Genomic DNA, 24,545 nt, shown 5'->3' with positions numbered 1-24,545 from the left:
GGGCGAGTTTAAAGCCCCTCCAAATCACTTTCTTCTTTTGTGTGCTACAATGTGCGAAATGTTTTTGTGATTTTTCCCAAAGCATAATTTGGAAGATGCACACAGTGTGTCAACATGTGCTATCTGCCATCACGGGAGATCAATGGACGCGTTTTGGGGGTGCAACCCCTTCCTTAATAATAAAGTAGCAGTGAGGAAGGGCTTTCTCCCCCAAAACACACCCCTTGATCCCCCGTGATGGCAGCTAGCACATGTTGACATTGGGAAATTTGTGTGCATCTTCCAAATTTGGCTTTTCCAGGGGTGATTTCCCCCCATCTGAACGCAATATCAAACACAGTTCCTAAATACTCATGTCTGATATTGCCTTCCAGTTCTACCAAATGTGAACTTTGTAAGATCAAGATTTGTGTCTTTCTTGTTGGTTTTACACAGGCCTGTTTTCTATAAAATGCACATTTTGATTTTGGATAATGACACCACAAAAATTGTTATACAACAAACATGTTGGTTTGTCAGAAAAACCTTTGGTAAATGCACATGTGATTGTGCAGGTATTAAAAAGATTGTTCATCAAGAATGTGTGGATTATTGTCTCACGCTACAACACTTTTGGGGTGATGTAATTGTTGTTTTATGAGAAAATGGGGGTTATTTCCTAAGGGGAAATCCACTTTGCACTACAAGTGCAGTTTCAGTGCAGTTGCAAGTGCACTTGTAGTGAAAAGTGTCTTTGCATTTAGTAAATAACAGCCAACAGTGCTTTGTATAAGGTTACACAATCACGATATTTTCTGCACTCCACACATTTCTGTCAGGGTCAGCTCAAACAAACACAAGCAGGAAATGTCCACAAAGAAGAGCCTGGGGGGAGATGCCTGTCGAGAACTTGAGGTCCTGCAGGCTTCTCCCTGTGGCCAAATACCGCAAGGTAGCGACCAACCTCTGCTCCGGAGTGATGGCTTGCCTCATGCAGGTATCCTGCCTGCTAATATAAGGGGTCAGCAAAGCCAACAAACGGTGAAACACGGGGTCCGTCATCCTGAGAAAGTTCCTGAAATCATCTGGATTATTCTCACGGATCTCACGAAGCAAAAGCATATGAGAGAACTGGTGACGCTGAAGCAACCAATTCTTGGTCCATGAACTCCTCCCCACCCTGTTCATGGACTGGACTTGTGTCAAGGTCAGGACCCCAACACCAAGCCCCCGCACAGCACGAACTGTACGAGGAGTACGCATACGAAACATGGCTAGAAAACGGTCGGCTGCTCAGAACGAAGTAACAGAACGCACTGAAGAACAGCAAGGCCTGTGAAGAGCGACCTGAAAAACAGCAACGAGCGGGCAAGATCGCACAGAAAACTCCGATACGAACTGACTGCACGCACTGAAGAGCAGATACAAACCCACAAGCACAAACTGAACAGCAGAAAACGATCTGAAAGCCACGAGTCTGAAAAAGCGCGAATCGTCTCTCACCAAACTTTTACTAACACGAGATTAGCAAAAGGAGCCCAAAGGGTGCCGCGCTTGGTTCTGAACCGGCCTTTTCTAGTCTCGTCGTACGTGGTGTACGTGACCGCGTGGTTGTCGATCGGAAATTCCGACAACTTTGTGTGACCGTGTGTAGGCAAAACAAGTTTGAGCCAACATCCGTCGGAAAAAATCCGAGGATTTTGTTGTCGGAATGTCCGAACAAAGTCCGACCGTGTGTACGGGGCATAATAATTATTCAAACCAACCTATTTCAGCAGGATTAGAAGACAATCATCCAATGTCTATGCATTGTAGCTTGCATTATTAAAGTGTTAATAAACCCACATCATAAAAAAACTATCAATAAATGCGGTATTACATGGTGTTCATTCTCCCTCAGTCACTATGCGATTCGTGTTCTATATTCTCCAAAAAAACTGGTTGATCCTGCTGTTCTCTATCTCCACCTTCCATCCAAGTCACCAATTCAGCTGGGGATTTTGCAGAGCCATGTTAACAGCTCTGCACATGCTCAGTTTTCAGTGAGTTTCTATGCTGAGAATTTCCTCCCTATCACATCCGAGCAGCCCATGTGACCATAGAGTCACACATAAGGGTGTATACACAGTGGTAAATGACAGCCCACTCCCTCCCTCCTCCACCATGCCCACTAACTAGCTAAACACAATGGGGGTGGGATATTACATGTAGCTTGATGGAGGCTTCACCCCCTGTTATTCTAAGACACAGGCTGAAGGGGTGCGACACAGCTTGTGACTGGAAGAAATCCACCCACACCATGTTATTGACAAAAAATAATAAAGATTTGATTTCAAATATATATTTGTTTGATGATTTAACCACTTCAGCTCCAGAAGGTTTACTCCCCTTCATGACAAGGCCATTTTTTGCAATACGGCACTGCATTACTTTAACTGACTATTGCGTGTGATGCTGTACACAAATAAAATGTATGTCCTTTATTTCCCACAAAAATAGCTTTCTTTTGGTGGTATTTGATCACCTCTGCAGTTTTAATTTTTTGCAGTATAAACAAAAAAAGACCGACAATTTTGAAAAAAAAAAAAAAAATTTACACTCTGCTATAAAAAACAACCAATAAATAAATGTAAAAAATCAAATGTATTCAATCAGGCTAATATGTATTCTGCTACATATTTTTGGTAAAAAAAAATATCCCAATAAGCATATATTGATTGGTTTGTGCAAAAGTTATATTGCCTACAAATATGGGAATATTTTTATTTATTTATGTTTTACTAGAAATGGCGGCGATCAGGGACTTATAGCGGGACTGCAATATTGTGGCGGACACCTAACTGACACTTTTCACACTTTTTGGGGACCAGTGACACGAATACAGTGACCAGAACTAAAAAAATATGCACTGTCACTGTACTAATGACACAGGCTGGGAAGGGGTTAACATCAGGGGCAATCAAAGGGTTAAATGTGTTCCTAGGGGGTGCTTACTAACTGTAGGGGAGGTGCTTTGACTGGGGGAAGGTAAATATCTGTGTTCCTGCTTAGCATAAACACAGGATCAGTACATTCCCCCTCTCACATAATGGCAGTCTGCCTTGTTTACATACACATTTGCCTGTGTCCTGAACGACCAGCGGGTCCCAGCGGACATCGAGTCCACTAGACCCGCTACTTGGCTCCTGCAGTGTCCACCTACAGCAGGAGCGGGTCGCCGGCACCAGCGGATCTGTTTCAGATAGGTATGCGTAGGGCGTAGGGCGCTCCGCAAGCTGTTAAAACAGTTTATTGATATAAATTATTTATTTTTACTCCTGTATTCCAAAGGCTGTTTTTTTTTTTCATTTAGAACATGTGGCCAGCAACAGAGAACTAGAAGATCCTCCTGTTTATGTTTCCCTGCAGACAGGCTGGGAAAGATCTGGGTCATGTGACAGCTGTATATCAATTAGGAAAAAGGTACTTAGATGTTTTCCTTAATTAAAATAATTACAGTGCCATCATCCACATACAGAAATAGAAAAGGAGAATGTACATTAAACGGTGTGTGTTTAGTATCACTTTAAAAGAACATTTTGGTTGCGTTCATAAATAAAACCATATAATACGGCAGTTGTTTGTTACTTAAGCATTTTATTAAGTAACAGAATGAAAGCAGAATTTCTGATGTTTACAATGATAAACTGTAAAGATAAAGAACATTTACTTGCATATCACAAGAACGACTGAGGCAAATCTTGTTGAACACCAAATATAATACAATTTAGATTGAATAAAATAAATATTTCACTGAAATCATTCCACTCTTGAAAACGCGATTATTACTGGCCGCAATCTGTGCAGTGTAAAACTCTAATTGAATCATCAGTATTTAAAACTCTTACAGAGTACATTCAGAAGCAAACATGCAGCTTGAGCAATCAGTGCTACTACAGTAGAGCCTAAAGGCAAGACAATCCATCATCAGAGAATGGGGAGTTATTATGGAGACCAGGCAATCAGTGTCGGGGATGGGTAGCATTGAGCACCTGTCTGGGCCCCTACATAGAACATTTCTTGTATGGAATTTTACCTTCTCCACATTATTATTTGTGACTAGGAATAAGCTGAGAGATTTGGGGTTGAACTGATTGAGCCATCGGTTACATTGGAAACTGTCAGTTTAGCCGCTATGGCAATATTTGCTTGAAAAAAAAAAAAAAAGTTTATTTAGAGGATGGGGGTGGTGGTATTTAGGGTAGTAAAATATATTCCAAATGTTCTTTGTATTTATTATTTTGTGTCTGTGTGTGTTTGTGTGTATTTGATTGTTTCCTTTGTGTTTTATTTGTGTCGTTTTGCTTAGGAGGAAGTAAACTTGTTTTCCCTTCAAATGGCTGACAGGCAGGGTATTCATGACAGAAGAGACCCTAATGGTCTCTTCTGCCATAAATGCATCCTTCTGCCTGTCAGCTGTCATGTTCACTGAGCTCAGCCAACATTTACGGCCCCAATCAGCCCCCGATCTGTGCTGCAGTGAGGTGACTTCCGTGCGCATGCGTGGGAGTGGCGTCATTGTGGCCTGGCCTATCAAGTGGCAGAAGGCACGGGACCCAGAAGAAAGACCGGGTAAAGATGGAAGCGCCGGGGGCCCGCCGGATTGGTCCCAGCGCTGTGCTGGGAGGACACCATATGACAAGTAATGTAATGTAATAATATGCTGTGCATACTAGTACATTATAACATAACCCACCTGCGGGGCCTTGAAAAAAATAAAATACAGCGGACTTTACGTCCGCTTTAAAGTGGTTGTAAAGCCTTAAGTTTTTTCACCTTAATGCTTTCTATGCATTAAGGTGAAAAACTTTCTGTGCTGCAGACCCCCCCTTTTTCTTACCTTAATCTGATCCGATGCAGCGATGTACACATGCGCAGCGGCACCAGCCGCTGTCGCTCTCTTCATTGGACAGATTGATAGCAGCGGGAGCCATTGGCTCCCGCTGCTGTCAATGAAAAGCTGTGACACGTGTAGCACTGACCCCCGAAGGAGCTGCTGAATTTTAATTGGGCCTGCACTCTGCTCTTACACCCCCTATAACTTGGCTCAATCCCCTTGACACAGCTGTGGTGCAGTTTTAGTGTAAAGCTAATAGGAAAGGATAACCCCACAATGTGCAATATAACAATAGTATACCTTTATTTTTACCTGGATATCCGATGTTCCACCTGCTGGAAAAGGAACAACATTCCACACCAATTGTACTTAACCAGGAATGTATTTTTACTGGAACTGGTATAAAATAGTAATTACAGTATTTGCACTGTCACACAAATATAATGCAACAGCCCAATAGGTATTCACAACAATCTGTACACATAAAATTTCTTAGATGACCCCTGAGAGTGAGTCTCCAAGTGGGACTAGTGCTCAGGCAACAACCTCAGCACTGGACACCTTGCCACTTCCAGCACACCTGAGTAACCACAGAAATGCAACGTTATCAGTACAGTGTAATACAATTACTAGGGAGTTCCCCCTACTTTTATAATGCAGTTCCTCTTATCATTAATAGGATGCAAGGCCTTGCAATTAGAGATGCAATCTTTCCGGTCTTCTGTCTTCTGCTAGCTATTTGTGTTGTACCAATTGTAATCTGACAGTTGAACAAACAAAGGTCAAAGGAAACCGAATGCTAGAACTATTCTTGTAGTGCAGTGAAGGGTAGGCTTGAGGCCTGTTCAAACTCAGTCCTTTTGCTTAAGATCTTCTCTGTGGGACTACAGGTCCCAGCAACACTGTTTATAGTCTAGGTGTATAAAGGTGCGTTAAGGACCTATGGGCGGCAGCCCTCTCACCACACTGGGTCCAGACCGATGGATGTCTCCACTCCACAGTATCTCAGTTCGTTCGCTGTGGCCATGCCGTCACGCTGTTCCTTCTCACAGATGACCGGGAGTCCTTGGTTACCTCCTTCAAGGGTCTCTGGAATGATCACACTGCTGCTCCAGCACGCTGTGATGTAAGGCAGGATCACTGGCTGCTGTTCCGCTCTGCACAAGGTAGGCCGCAACTCTGTGGGACACACACACCCACAGAGCCCTGCTGGCAGGCCATGCGTCCCAGGAACAAGAGAAAGAAAATGGCCATGCGGGCCCTTTTATAACCTACCAAGCATGCAGTTCAGTGCTGAGCGTCCATGGGAGGTCACTTAGCATTGTGGGTAGATCAGTTCTTTGTAAAATGTAAACAACAGTCACTTCCTGTAACCTCCCTCCATGTTCTTGAAATGAAAATAAAACTGAAGCCCATTTCACGTTTTGGCCACTAGATGATGCCAAATACCAAGGTATGTACTGCCCATACTTTTACATTACATTAAGGAAATGGGCAAAAATTTGTCAGCGCTACACAAGAGGCGGGGGTGGTCGAATCTCGCTGTCTGTGTCAATGGATGCAGGACTCGTGAGCGGGCAGGCACGGGTGCCCCCAGGGAAAGCCGCTTTCCCTGGGGGCACCCAATGAAGAGGAGGGGCCTGGAGAGCCGGTGACCCCAGGAGAAGAGGATCGGGGCTGCTCTGTGCAAAAACCATTGCACAGAACAGGTAAGTATGGGCATGTTTGTTATTTAAAAAAAAACAAACGTTTACAACCACTTTTATATTAAACACCAACTCTGGGAAATCTGCAAAAGCTAACTGTTTGTGTTGGTCTAGGGGTGAGTAAAAACATCTTACTTACCTGATTCTCAGCTTCCCTAGTTGATGGCACTCCCCCATGCTCCGACACATCCAATGCACAGCTATTCACCCTGCATTGGTTTTGATGATATCAGCAATATGCTGTGGAGAATGGTCTAGCAGCACAGAGGAGCAGAGGATTAGGTAAATAAATCAATTTTGCTTTTCCCTCTAGACCTAAGGGAAAATGCTACTGAATCACTGTAAATGAGAGTAAAAAATTCTGCTGTGTTGTTGTCAGTGGGAGGAGAAAAACAAGCAGTACTAATGGGGGAGGTGGGGTACAGTTTATGGTGGGGAATTGGGATAGGCAATATAGAGGGTACAGTTTATATTGGTGACAGGTTATACAGCAGAATCCAGGCTCCATCATCCATTCCTCTAAGTCTCAGATGTCCACAAGTATTTCCTCTCCCAATGTAGACTTTGAAGTGATCTCATTCTTGAGATTGGGCCCCCCCAACACTTGGTTTAGGATCAGGAGTCAGGTTGCTCAGCAATCAGGAGAAGTTCTCTCTTGCCCTGGTCCAGGTTTTAGTTCAAAACACATTGCAGATTTCTCTCCTCTCCCAGGCTACACTGCCAATCAAACAGCAGAGAGGAGCGAGAGGGAGATGGGATCAAGCATCTCAGGCACTATGCCCAGGCTGAGTGGCACCTGAACATTAAAACGGCTGCCAGTCAGGGCTACAAACAGGGATATGGGCTACAACCGAAAACACGTGTTTTCTCAGGGGACAGCCTCCTTAGATCGGGGACTGTCCCAGGAAACTAGGGTTGTGTGGTCATCCTACTCTACAAGCCCAAAAAAAAAAAAAAACTGATTTCTTCATCTAGTCAGCCTAGTTTCAACAGTGATCACAGGCTAATGAAATGTATAGCTTGTAATGTTTTGAAATACTTTTTTTGATAATTTTGGAAGAAAACATAAAACATTCTCTTTATGCTTGAAATATAGATTAAAGTGCTTCAGAGTTTAGTTCTGAGTCTTCTCTGTGAATTCAGCTATCTGTGGATCTTGTCAAGTCAGCAAGCTACCATGTTCTCCATACAGACTGCTTTTAAAGATGAATATCACTTGCACAAAGGGACATCTGAAGCAGAAAAATAGCATAGATAAATCTAATGATGCTGGTTTCAGTACTACTGTAGCTGAGTCTCATTACATTACAAAGAAAGTCAGACATTAAATTAATGACAGGTCAAATTAGTAATGAAATTAAAACAATAACTTTCCCTTATTTCTTTTTAAAAAGTCAGATTAGGTTGGAAACTTTGGCTTTTAGTAACCTTAGAAGTCGGTTTAAAATATGTTTCATTTTACTTTCGGATGTCCCTGGTCATTACAGACTGTTTTAAAGAAGTCTTATGCCGTGTACACACGAGCGGACTTTACGGCAGACTTTGCCCGGCGGCCTTTTCAACGGACTTTCTGAATGAACGGACTTGCCTACACACAATCAACCAAAGTCCGACGAATTCGTACGTGATGACGTACGACCGGACTTAAATAAGGAAGTTCATAGCCAGTAGCCAATAGCTGCCCTAGCGTCGGTTTTTGTCCGTCGGACTAGCATACAGACAAGCGGACTTTTCGACCGGACTCGAATCCGTCGGATAGATTTGAAACATGTTTCAAATCTAAGTCCGTCCAACTTTTGAGAAAACAAAGTCCGCTGGAGCCCACACACGATCGAATTGTCCGACGAAATCCGGTACGCCGGACCAAGTCTGCCGTAAAGTCCGCTCGTGCGTACGCAGCATTATACTGAGTAAACTGTGCCCACATTTGAATCCTTAGTTCCGATTGGGGAGATTCATACTCTCTATGGCCCTGATGACCATTGACTCTGGGAATAAAAGTAAGCAGAAATATAGAATTTTAAGTTGTCACGTGAATGGGAGTAGAGAGGATGTCTTCCAATGAGGACTTTTTAAAGTGACATCTGTCTTATGCCGCGTACACACGATCGGAAATTCGGCCAGCAAAAGACCGCTGAGAGCTTTTGGTCAGAAAATGCGACCGTGTGTATGCTCCATCAGACTTTTGCTGGCGGAATTCCAGCCAGCAAAAGATTCAGAGCATGTTCTCAATTTTTCGGTCGGAAAAAGTTCCTATCCGAAAATGCGATCATCTGTAGCAATTCTGACGCGCAAAATTCCAACGTATGCTCGGAAACAATTCGACGCATGCTCGGAAGCATTGAACTTAATTTTCTCGGCTCATCGTAGTGTTGTACGTCACCGCGTTCTTGACGTTCGAAAGTTTTGCGAACTTTTGTGTGACCGTGTGTATGCAAGCCAAGCTTGAGCGGAATTCCATCGGAAAAACCATCCTAGATTTTTCTGATGGAAAATCCCCTCGTATGTATGCGGCATAAGAGGTTTTCCTCAAATCATTTCTTGTTATGTCTGCAAGGCAGGAAGTTAACGTAAATCTGCCCAATGGGACACACAGGGAAACAATGCAGAATGGTTTTAAAGTCTATTTTTTGTGTTGGATAGAGGTGAGGTGAGGATTAAACCCCCTTTTTACCATTAGAGAAATTTCCCTTAACTCTTTGTCTCATAGACATAACAGGTATTTAGTGTTTATATCTCTAAAGTAGGGTTGCACCGATACCACTTTTATAAGAGCTAGTACAAGTACCATATGAAAAATGTGGCGCTCACAATGATGAAAAACATGCAAAACTAAGTGTAGATATGTGCAGATATAAATAAACAAAGCAAAATTCCATATGAAGTAAAGTCCAAAAATATTCTGAATGTTCTAATCCACAATGGAAAAAAAAAAACTTTAAAGGTGCAGTAAACCACAGACGCTGCAGAACTATTCAGATGCAAATCAACACCCCTGTGACAGACCTAGCTGGGAGAGAGACTTTTGGAGGGGACTGTATGCTAGCCTCTTGCCGATCGATCGGGGGCCCTTGCATTTGGGGAAACGGTGCTCTTTGTGAGCTGTATGCCTGGGGATCCTTGAGGTGGTATTACTGTGGATTCGGGTCCTGGTCCCCCAGGACACACAGACTCTGGGGACCCTGGATTTGCCATATTAGAATAGTGGCTGATTCATAATGCTGGGACAGATACTGTTAGGAGATGCTGATGTAAATTCCAACACCTGTCTGTCTATTGTCTGCTAAAATGTGTATTGTAAATAAGTCTACTATGAGATCTAAGAGTCATTAGATCCCCATTGTTATTTGTGTTAATTAACTCTGCTATTGTGTGAAGAAGAGTCTATGTTGATTGTGATAATGTTGATTGGATTTTCTGAACTACAAGATGGCCAGTCTGGCCTAACGGTCATGTCTGAGTCATCTAGGCTGTCTAAAGGGATTAGTTAATTAGCTCATGTTAATTAGGTTAATTAGGTTACAGCTGTATTGTTAGAGTAATATGAGCAGGAGGTCTGCACCTCCACTTTGAGTGTATAAAAGCCTGTATTTTGCAATAAAGATAGATTCCTGGTTGAACTTACATACAGCCTGCCTGGTGTTTGTTCTGAGCTATCACAACCGGGTTAGAACGGCACATAGCTGTAATTCTAATTCCGGAGCATTGGATGACCGAGCAATCAGATGCTGCGATCTGCAATCTGATTCGATAGCCGCAGAGGAGTGTCGGGAGAGTGGAACCGAGCGAGCAAGGGGCTCGTTACATTGGTGGCAGCAGTGGGATTTGCTCTCCAGTTACTGGAACACTCCAAACCAGCCTGCAGGAGAGCCACGCTGAAAGACTTACTTGGGAGCCGTGGAGGGAATGGTGGGATCGTGCTTCCTTGCCGTGAACACATCCAAACCATCACCTGGATCCAAGGTAGCAGGATAGCAGGAGAGGAGAAATACCAGCCACCATGGATGAGGAATTCAGAAGGAGGTTGCGAGAGGAGATACAGCACAGAGGTCCAGTATCAGAGCAGGTCCTGCTAGGATGGTTTGATTCTATCCGCTGTGAACTCTGGAAGGAAGCGCTAGCCCGTGAGCAGCGACACCAGGGAAAAGTTCTCCCCTCCATCCATGTGAGGTACTGGTCGCAGTATGAAGTGCGAATGCTGTTTTTGGGGGAACAGCCGAACCAGGAGTGGACAGCCGAGTTAAGCAGGCAGAAATGCGGATGGACGAGAGCTACAGAGCCCTCCAGTGGTATGTAGCCCAAGTGTGCCCATGGACAGCGGATGACAGCCCCACGGAAGGCTTTGACTACGATGGCTTGGGATTGTTATACTGGAGGCTGTCCAGGGACCCTGACTTTGGAAGTGATCGGGAGTGGCGTTTGGAGGAAATAATGGAGCACAGAGAGCGGAGACTGAATGTCTCAGAAGTGCACTGGGCACTAGAAGATTTGGAGTTTCTGGCCATTCAGGAATGGGAGTTGGAGATCGCCTACAAACAGCTGTTAGACTCTGCTCAGCAGCAGGGTGGTGCTCCCTTTGCCTGGGACTATCATAAAATGCCAGTTGACAACTCTGAAATCCTGGCTGAAGAGTTGACAATGTGGCAGAGTAACGGTGTGTTTTGCCAACCTGCACCCGCAGCTACGGAGGGGGAGGTCTTATGGCAGATGCAGCAAGTGCTGACTGACCTTGATGAACCTGTTTCTGCATTGGATGATCTTGGATGGAGGAATGTGCCTGTCCAGCAGAATGCCAGAGAATTGGCAGTGGAAAATCTGAAGATTGCTGTTCCCAAACCTGAAGTGATGACAACAGGGCAGAGCTCTGCTAACCTCTGCCCAGCACTGATAGCATCTTCTGGGTTCCACGGAGAGGAGATGGTGAACCTTTATCCCCAGACACCAGTTGCAGAGACAGGGTTTTTGATAGACTTTTCTGCTGAGGAAGAACAACCTGGTGAGCCTCCAGCAGAAGAGGAGCTGTTATTAGGGCCAAACTTCACTATGCTCTGCCCAGCACCAACAGAAGTATCTGTGAAGTTACAAGGAACTTCCCCAGCTGAAGCGCTGGCAACCGGACAGAGGGTCCAAGATCTCTGCCCTACACCTGCGGTGGTTCCGGAGGCTCAGGGTGAGAAGGAGGTGGTCACTTCCCAGCAGCAGATCAGGATACAGGGGGAGGAGGGAGAGGAGGTGTTCATCGTCCCTCCCCAACAGTTAGCCGGAGCAGATGGTGTGGGGTTTCCAGCAGAAGGGCTGGCAACAGGGCCGAGTACTGCTGGACTTTGCCCTCAACTAACAGAGCATGGATGTCCTGTGAAGGTGGATGGGACTTCAGTCTCCACCTGTATACCCCAGGGATGCTGGGCAGTCGGCCCAGATCCCCAACAGCATGACGGGGTGAGCCCAGACACCCTGTCTTCTCTCCAGCGGCAGAAAGGACTCCAGGGAGAAGGGCCAGTCCAGGCCTCTCCCCAGCGGCAGATATGTTCTCTGAGAGAGGCGGAGGTTGGCTGGGTGAGTAATGCTTTGTTTGGAACAATTTGTTTGGGGTACTGTGTGGGTACAGGCATTAGAGGACTGGAACTACTGACTAACTTCGGAGTCAACCCGTCTGGGGTCTCCTGTGTTAGTCTCCTGCCAAAAGGTGAGAAATGTGACAGACCTAGCCGGGAGAGAGATTTTTGGAGGGGACTGTATGCTAGCCTCTTGCCGATCGATCAGGGGCCCTTGCATTTTGGGGGAACGGTGCTCTTTGTGAGCTGTATGCCTGGGGATCCTTGAGGTGGTATTACTGTGGATTCGGGTCCTGGTCCCCCAGGACACACAGACTCTGGGGACCCTGGATTTGCCATATTGGAATAGTGGCTGATTCATAATGCTGGGACAGATACTGTTAGGAGATGCTGATGTAAAGTCCAACACCTGTCTGTCTATTGTCTGCTAAAATGTGTATTGTAAATAAGTCTACTGTGAGATCTAAGAGTCATTAGATCCCCATTGTTATTTGTGTTAATTAACTCTGCTATTGTGTGAAGAAGAGTCTATGTAGATTGTGATAATGTTGATTGGATTTTCTGAACTACAAGACGGCCAGTCTGGCCTAACGGTCATGTCTGAGTCATCTAGGCTGTCTAAAGGGATCAGTTAATTAGCTCATGTTAATTAGGTTAATTAGGTTACAGCTGTATTGTTAGAGTAATATGAGCAGGAGGTCTGCACCTCCACTTTGAGTGTATAAAAGCCTGTATTTTGCAATAAAGATAGATTCCTGGTTGAACTTACATACAGCCTTCCTGGTGTTTGTTCTGAGCTATCACAACCGGGTTAGAACGGCACATAGCTGTAATTCTAATCCCGGAGCATTGGATGACCGAGCAATCAGATGGTGCGATCTGCAATCTGATTCAATAGGTGCAGAGGAGTGTCGGGAGAGTGGAACCGAGCGAGCAAGGGGCTCGTTACAATCCCCATATGTGCCCCCACTCACCAAATGGCGATGACCCCCAGCTTTGCAGTCTGGGGGTCACTTGAGGCTTAAATGATGGTGTCCAGAGAAGTTCAGGGGTAGTGATGTGCACTTCAGATCAAAGGATTCTTATCGGAATTTCTCAGCAGAATCGCCAGGCACCAAAAGAAATAAAAAATGGAACTAATAGTGAAAGTACAGTTTAAAAGGAATTTATTCCACATACAAATGGGTACTTACAAAATAGCTGATAAAAACAGGCCCTCAAAATCCAATCACCGCCTTCAGGCTTTCTAAGGGAGTAAATTCTTGATTTCACTTCTCACTACCTATCGCAGTTTCAGAGGCCATGGAATGTCCAGATAGCACAAAACTCCCCCATATGACCCCATTTTGGAAAGTAGACACCCCAAACTATTTGCCAAGAGGCATGTTGAGTATTTTGCAGATCTCGCTTTTTGTCAGAAAGTTTTTAAATCCTTTTTTTTCATTTTTAAAAACAAATGAGAGCTGCAAAATACTCACCATGCCTCTTAGAAAATACCTTGGGGTGTCTACTTTCCAAAATGGGGTAATTTGGGGGGGTTTGTGCTATCTTGGCACTTCAGGGTCTCTGAAACTGTGATAGGTAGTGAGGAGTGAAATCACCATTTACACCCTTAGAAATCCTGAAGGCGGTGCTTGGTTTTTGGGGTCCTATATGCGGCTAGGCTCCCAAAAAGTCCCACATATGTGGTATCCCCGTACTCAGGAGAAGGAGCAGAATGTATTTTGGGGTGTATTTTCAAATATGCCCATGGCATGTTTGAGCAATTTATCATTTAGTGACAACTTTGTGAAAAAATAAAAAAAATATATTGTAATTTTCCCAAAACTTGTGGCAAAATATAAAATATTCCATGGACTCAACATGTCTCTCAGCAAATAGCTTGGGTTGTCTACTTTCCAAAATGGGGTCATTTGGGGGGTGTTTTGACCTGTTCTGGTATTTTATGCACAACATTAGAAACTTATGCCACATATCCATCTCTTCTAACCACTTGAAGACAAAGCCCTTTCTGACACTTTTTGTTTACATGAAAAAACTTTTTTTTTTTGCTAGAAAATTACTTTGAACCCCCAAACATTATATATTTTTTTTAAAGCAAAGGTCCTACAGATTAAAATGGTGGGTATTGCAATTTTCTTTTTCACACAGTATTTGCGCTGCGATTTTTCAAATGCAATTTTTTGGGAATAAAACACTTTTTTGAATCTTAATGCACTAAAACACACTATATTGCCCAAATGTTTGGTAAAATATAAAAGACGATCTTATGTCGAATATATAGATACCAAATATGGTTTAAAATTGTGCACAACCGTGAAGCGGCGACAAACTACATGCATTTTAAAAGCCATCAAAACCTTAACAGGTTACCACTTTAGATTTACAGAAGTTCTACTGCTAAAATTACTGCCCTTGATCTGATGTTTGTGGTGATACCTCACATGCATGGTGCAATTTCTGTTTAGATATGACACAAGACCGACGCTTGCATTCACCTTTGCGTGCTAGCATGGGGGACATTCCATTTTTTTAAAATCATTTTTATTGTTATCACAGGGAATGTAAATATCCCCTATGCTGTCAATAAGTAGTGACAGTACTCTTTTTTTTTAAAATTGGGATCTATTAGACTCTAGATCTCTCCTCTATCCTCAAAGCATCTGACCACACCAAGATCGGTGTGACAAGATGCTTTCCCAATTTCCCAATGGCACCGTTTATATCCGGCAAAACCAAAGTCATGAAATGCTCGTAGCTTCCGGTTTCTTAGGCCGTTTTGGTCTTCGATAAGCTCTATGGTCAGCTAGCGGAACCACCGGCTGCATTCTCAGGTTCTCCAGTGGGACAGGAGAGGCCGAGAAAACCATATAAGACGACAGGGGGAGGGAACGTTGCCTCCCACTGCTTGTAAAAGCAGTCTAGCAGCTACTTTGCTGCTAGGATTGCTTTTACTTAAAAGCCGACCGCTGGCTGAAAAGAATGATACCAAGATGATATCCAAACCTGCAGGCATCATTCTGGTATAACCACTCAAAGTCCAGCAACATACCAGTACATTGCTGGTCCTTGTTTGGCATATATTGTAATGTTCTTTTTTTTCATGCAGCCTGTGGGCTGCATGAAAAAAGAGATTGATCGTGGGTATGCTCACCACTAGAATAGTGCCCTGCACCCACCCACTTCTAATGATGGGCATACATGCACCATTTTTTTTAACTGTGGTGGTGGTGAAATCACCTCTAATGCCCCGTACACACAGTCTGATTTTCCGATGGAAAATGTCCGATCGGAGCGTGTTGTCGGAAATTCCGACCGTGTGTGGGCTCCATCGGACATTTTCCATCGGACTTTCCGACACACAAAGTTGGAGAGCAGGAGATAAAATTTTCCGACAACAAAATCCGATCGCGTCAATTCCGACCGTGTGTGGCCTGTTCCAACGCACAAAGTGCCACGCATGCTCAGAAGAAATTCCAAGACGGAACAGCTCGTTCTGGTAAACTTAGCGTTCGCAATGGATACAGCACTTTCGTCACGCTGCAATGTTCAAAATGGTTTAATACAGCGCACTCTCTTCTTCTTTATAATGTAAAAAGAATTAAGTATTTTTGCTGCTCATATTCACACACACTTCTCACAAACTTATTTCGTTACTATTTATCATGATTCCCTCAATATATTTTGATTTCTCACATCTGACAACATATTTTTGTATATTTTTTATATATTTTTTGGCTTTAATGTAGATTCTTTTTTTGTGTTTGTATTTTATTTTTATTTTTTTTTGCGATTTTGATTTGTACTCCTGAAAATGTTTGTGTGTGTTTTTTGTGACAAGTTCCCACAACACCATTGATATGTTGTTCTATTTAATCTTTGTAGAGATAGGAGATTGTTTGGTGTTGTTGTCTCTTGTTAATTTCACATTTTATGTTAGAAATGTACCTGAATCCTCACCAACAAACTGTCCTTTTTGGATGAAAACACACACAGGAGAGTATAATTTACCTAAAAAATTTTATTAAGGGGTCACAACTAAACAAAGAGGGAGGCAACGCTGGAGAAACTGCAGAAGTGGGTGAAGCCTTGTACCCCCAGGGCAGACATCAACTATTTTTAAGCAAAATTGGTGGCCTGAGGAGTCCATATCTAAGGGAGGGCAGTCTGGTCCAGAAGTCCCAGAGATCCGGAAAGCAGCAGATGACATCTGTGTCCCCAGGCTGTGGTCATACGAGAGACTGCATCTTCTGTCAGACCAGACTGAACCCAGGGTCATCACTCTCTGGTCTTCTTTCCATGCCTCCTTCCACGCGGTGGCTGTGGTGGTGGAGTTGTGGCAGCAGGAGGAGGAGGAGGAGGAGGATGGTCCAACTCAACCACGTCGGTCTTGGATGTTAGTTCCCCACTCACCCCCTTACGTAGGACTTTATAAAGCAGGTCCTCACAGAGCCTGCGTTGACCCTCCTGCATGCAATTTGGTGGCAGCCATGCAGGCAAAGGCCTCTTCAGGAGTTGGCAAGGTTCTGAGGGACGCCGAAGCCTCCTGGATCAGCCTGAACGCAGAATCCTGCACGGGACTCGGAGTGGCCTTCCTGGCTCGTTTATATGGCAGGCGGAGGGGAGGGACCTGAGACTCAGTCAGGCTGCGACTGGTCCCAGGCTTCTCTTGGCTGACACTTAGCCCCGCCTCCTCCTGGCTGACACTAATCCCCGCCTCCTCCTGGCTGACACTAATCCCCGCCTCCTCCTGACTGCCACATTCCACAACCTCCTCCTGGCTGAGGTCTTCCTGTGTATGAAAAAGGGACATAGTTTTAGTATTTTTTCAATCAATCACACACAATTTTCACCTCCTGACTGTTGCAAATTGAATGTTAACAAATATAACAGACTATCCTTCTGAGCCCAGCATTTTTCATTCTTGTCCCAATTTTGGGTGCCCACTACTGTCTATTGATATGTAAAACACTTTTTTTAATCAGCAATTAGTGATCAATTATAACATCTAGTAAACATCATTTATTTATTGACCAGAAATCTGTAGAAGAATGCTATACCTGACTCCAGCTGGGCTCCTCCACTTCTTCCTGGCTGGAAGGCCCAGGTTGGACATCAGAAGCCTCAGCTGGGATGGTAGGAAGCGTGGAAGGAAGAGTGGAGAGGGATTCCCTGACTTCAGTGTGGTCTGACAGAAATCGCAGTCTCTCGTAGTACCACAGCCTGGGGACATAAATGTCATCTGCTGCAGCTCCAGATCTCTGGGAATCTGTGACCTTCTTGCGCTCCCTAAGATACGTGCTCCTCAGGCCACCAATTTTGGCTTTTAAATAAGGGATGGTTGCTGTGGGGACCACCGGCTTCACCAACTCCAGCAGTTTCTCCAGCGCTGCCTGCCTCTTCTGTTTGTGATTATAGTGGGGGTGTCTCACTTGCCACAGACAGGGCAGCTCCCTGTACTTGTCTATGAACAGGGGCAGGAAATTGTGGTCGTTGAACCCATCCATTTTCTCTGCAAGACACAACACAAGACAAACCCTAATGTCAGGCAAAACTCCCCTAATCTTGTTACAATATAGGCTTCCATTTCGAAGCAGTATAGGCGCAAGTTTAGATCTTACCTTCGTTATCACGATCGGCGTCTCCGATGCTCCTTCCTCCGCTCACAGATCGTACGTAATACGCACGTGTGTTACGCTTTATACACACTGCGCATGCGTATAACTCCGCCCACCCCTGATGTTCTTTCTAGTCTATTCCCCGCCCCTTTTCGTTCAGCGCAGTGGGGGAAGAGCACATGGCGGATAGACAGCAGGTGCGTGCTAATTGTAGCAACGAGGAGGAGGAGGAAAGGCCGGAGCCTGAAACGTCCCGATCCAGAAGGAGATTTAAGGACTCAAATATGTCCTTTGGGGAGATGTTGGAGATGGTGGACATCCTGAAGAAGGCCAACTATGATGGAAAGTATGGGCCTTACCCCAACCCCAATATCCGAAAGGCCAAGATCATGGCGAAAGTGGTCAGGAGTCTGCACCGGAATTTCGGTGTACGACGATCGAAAGATCAGCTCAGGAAGCGGTGGTCGGACCTGAAATTACGAGAACATGAGCAGTACAGAAAGATCCGGAGAGTGCTGCAAAAAAGTAAGTAGTTGTGCTGTGTTCCTATTCTTTTTGTGTTTATTACGTTCGTGCTGCTCCATGTGCTTTTAGGAACTGTTGTACAGTTTAAAATGGCAACTTTCATGTTCATGGGCACATTATTTGTTCGGATCAAACATTTTTCGTTCCAACTATAAAATACCATTGTTTAGCCCATATGCATTTGGCCACCATTTTGACGCCCTATACTTGTCTTCAAAGAATTGGGTTGTGTAGATGGCTTTGTTACTAGAATGAAATGCAAACTAGATTCTGTGTAAGGAGAGGACACTCAGCAGCTGTTTTCACATCTGGACACTGGAGCACTAGTGTGGGACACAAGAACACCATTTTTATTAGGGGGGCCACACAGGTGCTCCAGTGTATACTATAGGGGGGGTCTCCATCTGTGAAGCTTGTACCAAACAGGTAAAGTATTGCAGCTTGACAAAGGACACTAAAAAAGCTACATCTTGGAACTCTGCTAAAATTGACAATTGTACCTCACTTCCAAGCAATGTTTCCTATTTCTAGTTCTGACATTAAATATCTGTGTGCTAATATACCATTTTTGTTTTACATAGGGGAGAAAAGACTCGGAGGACACCCCTCATCTGAGGAGACCAGAGCCCCCCCCTCTGGAAGAAGGGGAAATCCCCCCAACACAAGCTGAGCAGGTGGATGAAGACGTGGTGGAACTAGTCACCACAACAGGTGAGTGTCTGCAACCACAGGCTCAGATAAGAGATGGATGGCAGCATTTTTTTGAGACCTAATTTATTTTGGGGTTCCTCTCTTTTTAGGTGATCGTGAGGTTGTGGATCCAGATCCTTTCACATCCGAAAGTGCCCAGATCCTGATCGGGGAGATCATGGGGTGTAATTTACAATTGGAAATCATCAAGCAAAACATCAATGATGTTATTCCAAAATATAAAAACATCATTGATGTTTTGGGGCGAGTTTAAAACCCCTCCAAATCACTTTCTTCTTTTGTGTGCTACAATGTGCTAAATGTTTTTGTGATTTTTCCCAAAGCCAAATTTGGAGGATGCACACAGTGTGTCAACATGTGCTATCTGCCATCACGGGAGATCAATGGACGCGTTTTGGGGGTGCAACCCCTTCCTCAATAATAAAGTAGCGGTGAGGAAGGGGTTTCTCCCCCAAAACACATCCCTTGATCCCCCGTGATGGCAGGTCGCACATGTTGACATTGGGAAATTTGTGTGCATCTTCCAAATTTGGCTTTTCCTGGGGTGATTTCCCCCCATCTGAACGCAATATCAAACACAGAACCTAAATACTCATGTCTGATATTGCCTTCAAATTCGACCAAATGTGACGTTTGTAAGTTCAAGATTTGTGTCTTTCTTGTTGGTTTTACACAGGCCTGTTTTCTATAAAATGGACATTTTGATTTTGGATAATGCCACCACAAAAATTGTTATACAACAAACATGTTGGTTTGTTTGAAAAACCTTTGGTAAATGCACATGTGATTGTGCAGGTATTAAAAAGATTGTTAATCAAGAATGTGTGGATTATTGTCTCAACGCTACAACACTTTTGGGGTGATGTAATTGTTGTTTTCTGAGAAAATGGGGGTTATTTCCTAAGGGCAAATCCACTTTGCACTACAAGTGCAGTTTCAGTGCAGTTGCAAGTGCACTTGTAGTGAAATGTGTTTTTGCATTTAGTAAATAACAGCCAACAGCGCTTTGTATAAGGTTACACAATCACGCCATTTTCTGCACTCAAAACATTTCTGTCAGGGTCAGCTAAAACAAACACAAGCAGTAAATGTCCACAAAGAATTTTTTTGTTTTTTTTTTTTTTTATAAAAAGGCTTCACAGATTGTCTGGCATATTGATAGCCCCCCTACCCGCAAAGAACTCCAGGTAGCGTAACCGGACATCATAGGCACTCAGGGAGGGCAAGCCAGGACGGCCACTTTCAAGCGCCGTCAGTGTGGTTTGATGTATGATTCCGGCCTCAGGCCCAACTGAGCCAGCATAGTTGGCCAAATGTTTCCTTAAAAAGTTATGGAGAACACAGCACGCAAGTATAATATGGTTCAGTTTATACTCCGCCATATGGATGGGTGTCATAAATAGGCGGAACCGGCTGGCCAGGATTCCAAATGTGTTCTCCACCACTCTTTGGGCTCTGGCCAGCCGGTAATTAAAAACCCTCTGTTCCGGGTTGAGGGTCCTCATTGGGAATGGCCGCATCAGGTGGTCCCCCAGTGCAAACGCTTCATCAGCAACGAACACAAATGGGAGTCCTTCAACATTGTCCTCTGGAGCTGGCAAGTCCAAGCTGCCATTCTGGAGACGCCTGTAGAATTCCGTCTGGGCGATGACTCCACCATCGGACATCCGGCCATTCTTCCCCACGTCCACATACAAGAAGTCGTAATTAGCCGACACCACCGCCAACATCACTATACTATTGAACCCCTTGTAATTATAATAGTACGACCCCGAGTTGGGTGGTGGGACGATGTGGATGTGTTTCCCATCAATTGCCCCTCCACAGTTAGGAAAGTCCCACCGCTGGGCAAAGTGGGAGGCCACAGTCTGCCATTCCTGTGGTGTGGAAGGAAACTGTTGCGGAAAAAACAATAAACATTACTATTTTTTCACAGAAACATGGCAAGCAGATTAGACACAAACATTATGGGGCAACCTCCAGATAGCATTTAGTAAGGGGAATTTAACAAGGCCAAAGTATAAGGTACACCTATCATATCCCCCCTCCCCCCCTCTCATGGGCCATTTCTAACATTATAGGGGGTGTGTGGAAATATTGGACAGGTAACCCTCTTCACTTCATTGAGAGATGAATGCCTAAATAATGGGTATTACTTTGAACAGCCCCTCCTTAGTTACACTATTGGCAGCCCACTGGACAGGTAAGAAGTGTCATAATACAAAGATATAAATACACACTGTACACATTTGAGGACATTTGGACATTCTGCTATTACCTGTCAAGATAATAATAGGATACAAAAACTTTAAACAGTACCATTTGAAAGTATACAGGCAGGCCCTTGCACTACATGCTTTGGGGAATTCATCCATACATCTGACCAGTAAAGAAGTGGGTATAGTGTGTATGGGTTTGGCAAAGTCAGCGGATAGATGATTGAGGATAGATAGAGAATTGGGATCAGCTGACTTAGCAGTTGGGGGAGGGAGGGTTACTAAAAATTATTTGGGGACACCACAAAAAAAAGCCTCTGCCACTCTGCCTGAATTTAAATCAAAAATAAAATTTCCAAACATTTTAGGGGGTGTTTGGGGTAAAGCACTACTATGGAGCTGATAAAATACATTGTTAAGTGACTACATGAGGTGAATATAGGCCAGGAGACACCATGCTGGAGAGGTTAGTGAAGGGCTGTTAGGTACCTGGTAGTAGAGCCTGACTTGTAGGAGAAGACCTCTCATACAACGCTGGTTCAGGAGCCACTGGAGTGGGGACAGTGGTCTCCTGAGCACAGTGGGGTAGGAGTGCCTGTTGAGCTGAGTCTCTGATGCTGAAGTGATGAGAGATCCCACAGGGATGGCTGGACTGCAGATCAGGTGAGACTGGAGGCAGCAAACTGGAACACTTGGAGATGCAGAGGTCTCTGGAGCTGAGGATGAAGGTGCAACAGCAAGGACTAAACAGGAACAAGCAGGGTCAGACGGTCCGGGTCAGCAAGGATATGAGACAGGCAAAAACAGCAGGCAGAGGCAGAGTCGGTAGGCAGGCAGAGATCGGCAACGGTATCGGTAGTAGAAGAATAGTCGGACAGGCCGGGTCGGATTGGAGCAGGACGGATGGTCAGACAAGCCGGGTCAGATAGGTAGCAAGCAATCAGGTTCAAATACAAGGATCACGAAGCTGAGACGAAGCAGCAATGTGCCAGAGGCACAGGGGGACTTTTATGTGCACTTTGGCGCCAAGCCGGCGCTATCGCGAACGCGCACGCCCGTACGCGCGCACGTGCACACGCGCACAAGCGCCGCGTACCCGCGCGCACCCTAGCGCCGCGCCGATGCCCGGGAACAACAGGGATTTGCTGAACAGCACGTAACGGAGCGCGCCGGCGCATAGGCGTACGCCGACGCCCCGGTTCGGTGCCAATGGTACCCTAACATTGCCCCCCCCAAGGGGCAACCTCCGGGTGCCCAAAAGCCTTTTCTTTTCCGGATGGTTAGAAAAATAGGCTCGCACTAAACGCCTAGCATGCACATTACTATCTGGTTCCCATGAATTACTTTCTGGGCCGTAGCCCCTCCACTTAATTAGGAACTGGATCTGCCCTTGTCTTTTCCTGCAATCAAGGATAGCCTCGACCTCAAATTCCTCGTTGCCATCAATCACAATAGGTTCAGGAGGTCTAGTTCCTCTATCGGGGAAGGGATCAGGTACAGCAGGTTTGAGCAATGACACATGAAACACGGGGTGTATTTTAAGAGAGTTAGGCAAAGTTAGTTCATACGAAACTTCATTGATCTTTCTTTTAACCGGAAATGGTCCCATAAATCTAGGTGCCAACTTCTTAGAAGGACATGCTAGTTTGATATTACTTGTAGATAGCCATACCTGATCGCCAAGCTGAAGCTTCAATTCCCCTCTTCTCTTCCGGTCAAAGATCCTCTTGCTGTCCGCCTGAGCCTTGGATACTGCTTCCTGCAACATCTGGTTGTTATGATTGATGAAGTCTACCGTACTCTGTACTGCCGGGACTGAGGACTCTGGAAGAAAATCGGGTAAAAAGGTTAGATGGAAACCATAATTAGCAAAAAAGGGGGATTGACCGGTGGCTGAATGTTTGGCATTGTTGTAGGCAAATTCTGCCAAAGGCAGCAAGGATACCCAATCATCTTGGGAGAAAGAAGTAAAACATCTGAAATACTGCTCAAGAGTCTGATTGGTCCTCTCCGTCTGACCATTGGTCTGAGGGTGATAGGCCGAAGACAAGGCCAGTTTAATTTTTAAAGACTCACACAGGGCTCTCCAGAAACGTGAGGTAAATTGTACCCCTCTGTCAGAGGTTATGTTTACAGGGATTCCGTGAAGTCTAATGATTTCCTTAATGAAGATGTGAGCCGTTTCAATAGCTGACGGAGTTCCTTTTAATGGAAGAAAATGGGCCATCTTGGTAAAACGGTCTACTACCACGAAGATAGCAGAACACCCCTCAGAACATGGAAGCTCTACAACAAAGTCCATGGATATCATCTTCCAGGGCCTATCGGGTACTGGTAAAGGTTTTAACAGGCCCCAAGCTCGACTCCTGGAAGTCTTATTCTGGGTACAGATAGGGCAAGATTTGACATACTTCTCACAAAAGTCCTTTAAATTGGGCCACCAAAAGGTACGCTGTACCAATTCCAGGGTTTTACGAACCCCAAAGTGACCTGCCAGTGGGTGATCATGCAGGAGTGCCAAGACCTTGACCCGAACCTCCTCAGGAACAAAAATTTGGCTACCTTTCCAGAACAGTCCGTCCTTGCTACTTAAGGTAAACCCTGTGGGTCTGGCTGATTCAGAAGATGCTTCCTTAATCTGAGAGAGAAGATCAGTTTGTATGAGCAAAAAATTGTTTGCAGGTAAAATGGTGTCCGGAGCAGATAAGTCCCTTGGGTTGTCATGCATTCGTGATAATGCGTCTGGTTTGACATTTCTTGAACCTGGCCGATACGTAATGTGGAAGGAAAAGCGTGGGAAAAACAGCGCCCAACGGGCTTGACGGGGTTTTAGTCTTTTAGCAGATCGTAAATATTCTAAATTCTTGTGATCAGTATAAATTAGCACTGGATGCACAGCCCCCTCCAGCAGGTACCTCCACTCCTCTAATGCAGTCTTGATGGCAAGAAGCTCCCGATCACCAACATCATAGTTTCTCTCCGCCGAGGAGAGTTTTCGGGAGAAGAACCCTACAGGGTGCATAACATCCTTACTGCCCTTTCGTTGCGAGAGTATCGCACCGACCGCTATCTCCGAAGCGTCCACTTCTAAAATGAATGGCAAGGATGGTTCAGGGTGACTGAGAATAGGTGCTGAGGTAAAAAGTCTCTTGAGGTTCTCAAAAGCCTCTTGGGCTAGATGATTCCAGGAAAAACGGGTATTCTGTTTGGTCAGTTGTGTGATTGGTGCGATTATTGCAGAGAAATCCTTGATAAACTTCCTGTAAAAGTTTGCGAACCAGATGAATCGCTGAACCCCTTTCTTGTCCAGGGGTACCGGCCAGTCCAGAACGGCAGAAACCTTCTGTGGGTCCATCTTG

This window comes from Aquarana catesbeiana, linkage group LG07 (genome assembly GCF_042186555.1).
Source record: "Aquarana catesbeiana isolate 2022-GZ linkage group LG07, ASM4218655v1, whole genome shotgun sequence".
NCBI lineage: Eukaryota > Metazoa > Chordata > Amphibia > Anura > Ranidae > Aquarana > Aquarana catesbeiana.
This window is presented reverse-complemented; position numbering follows the sequence as displayed.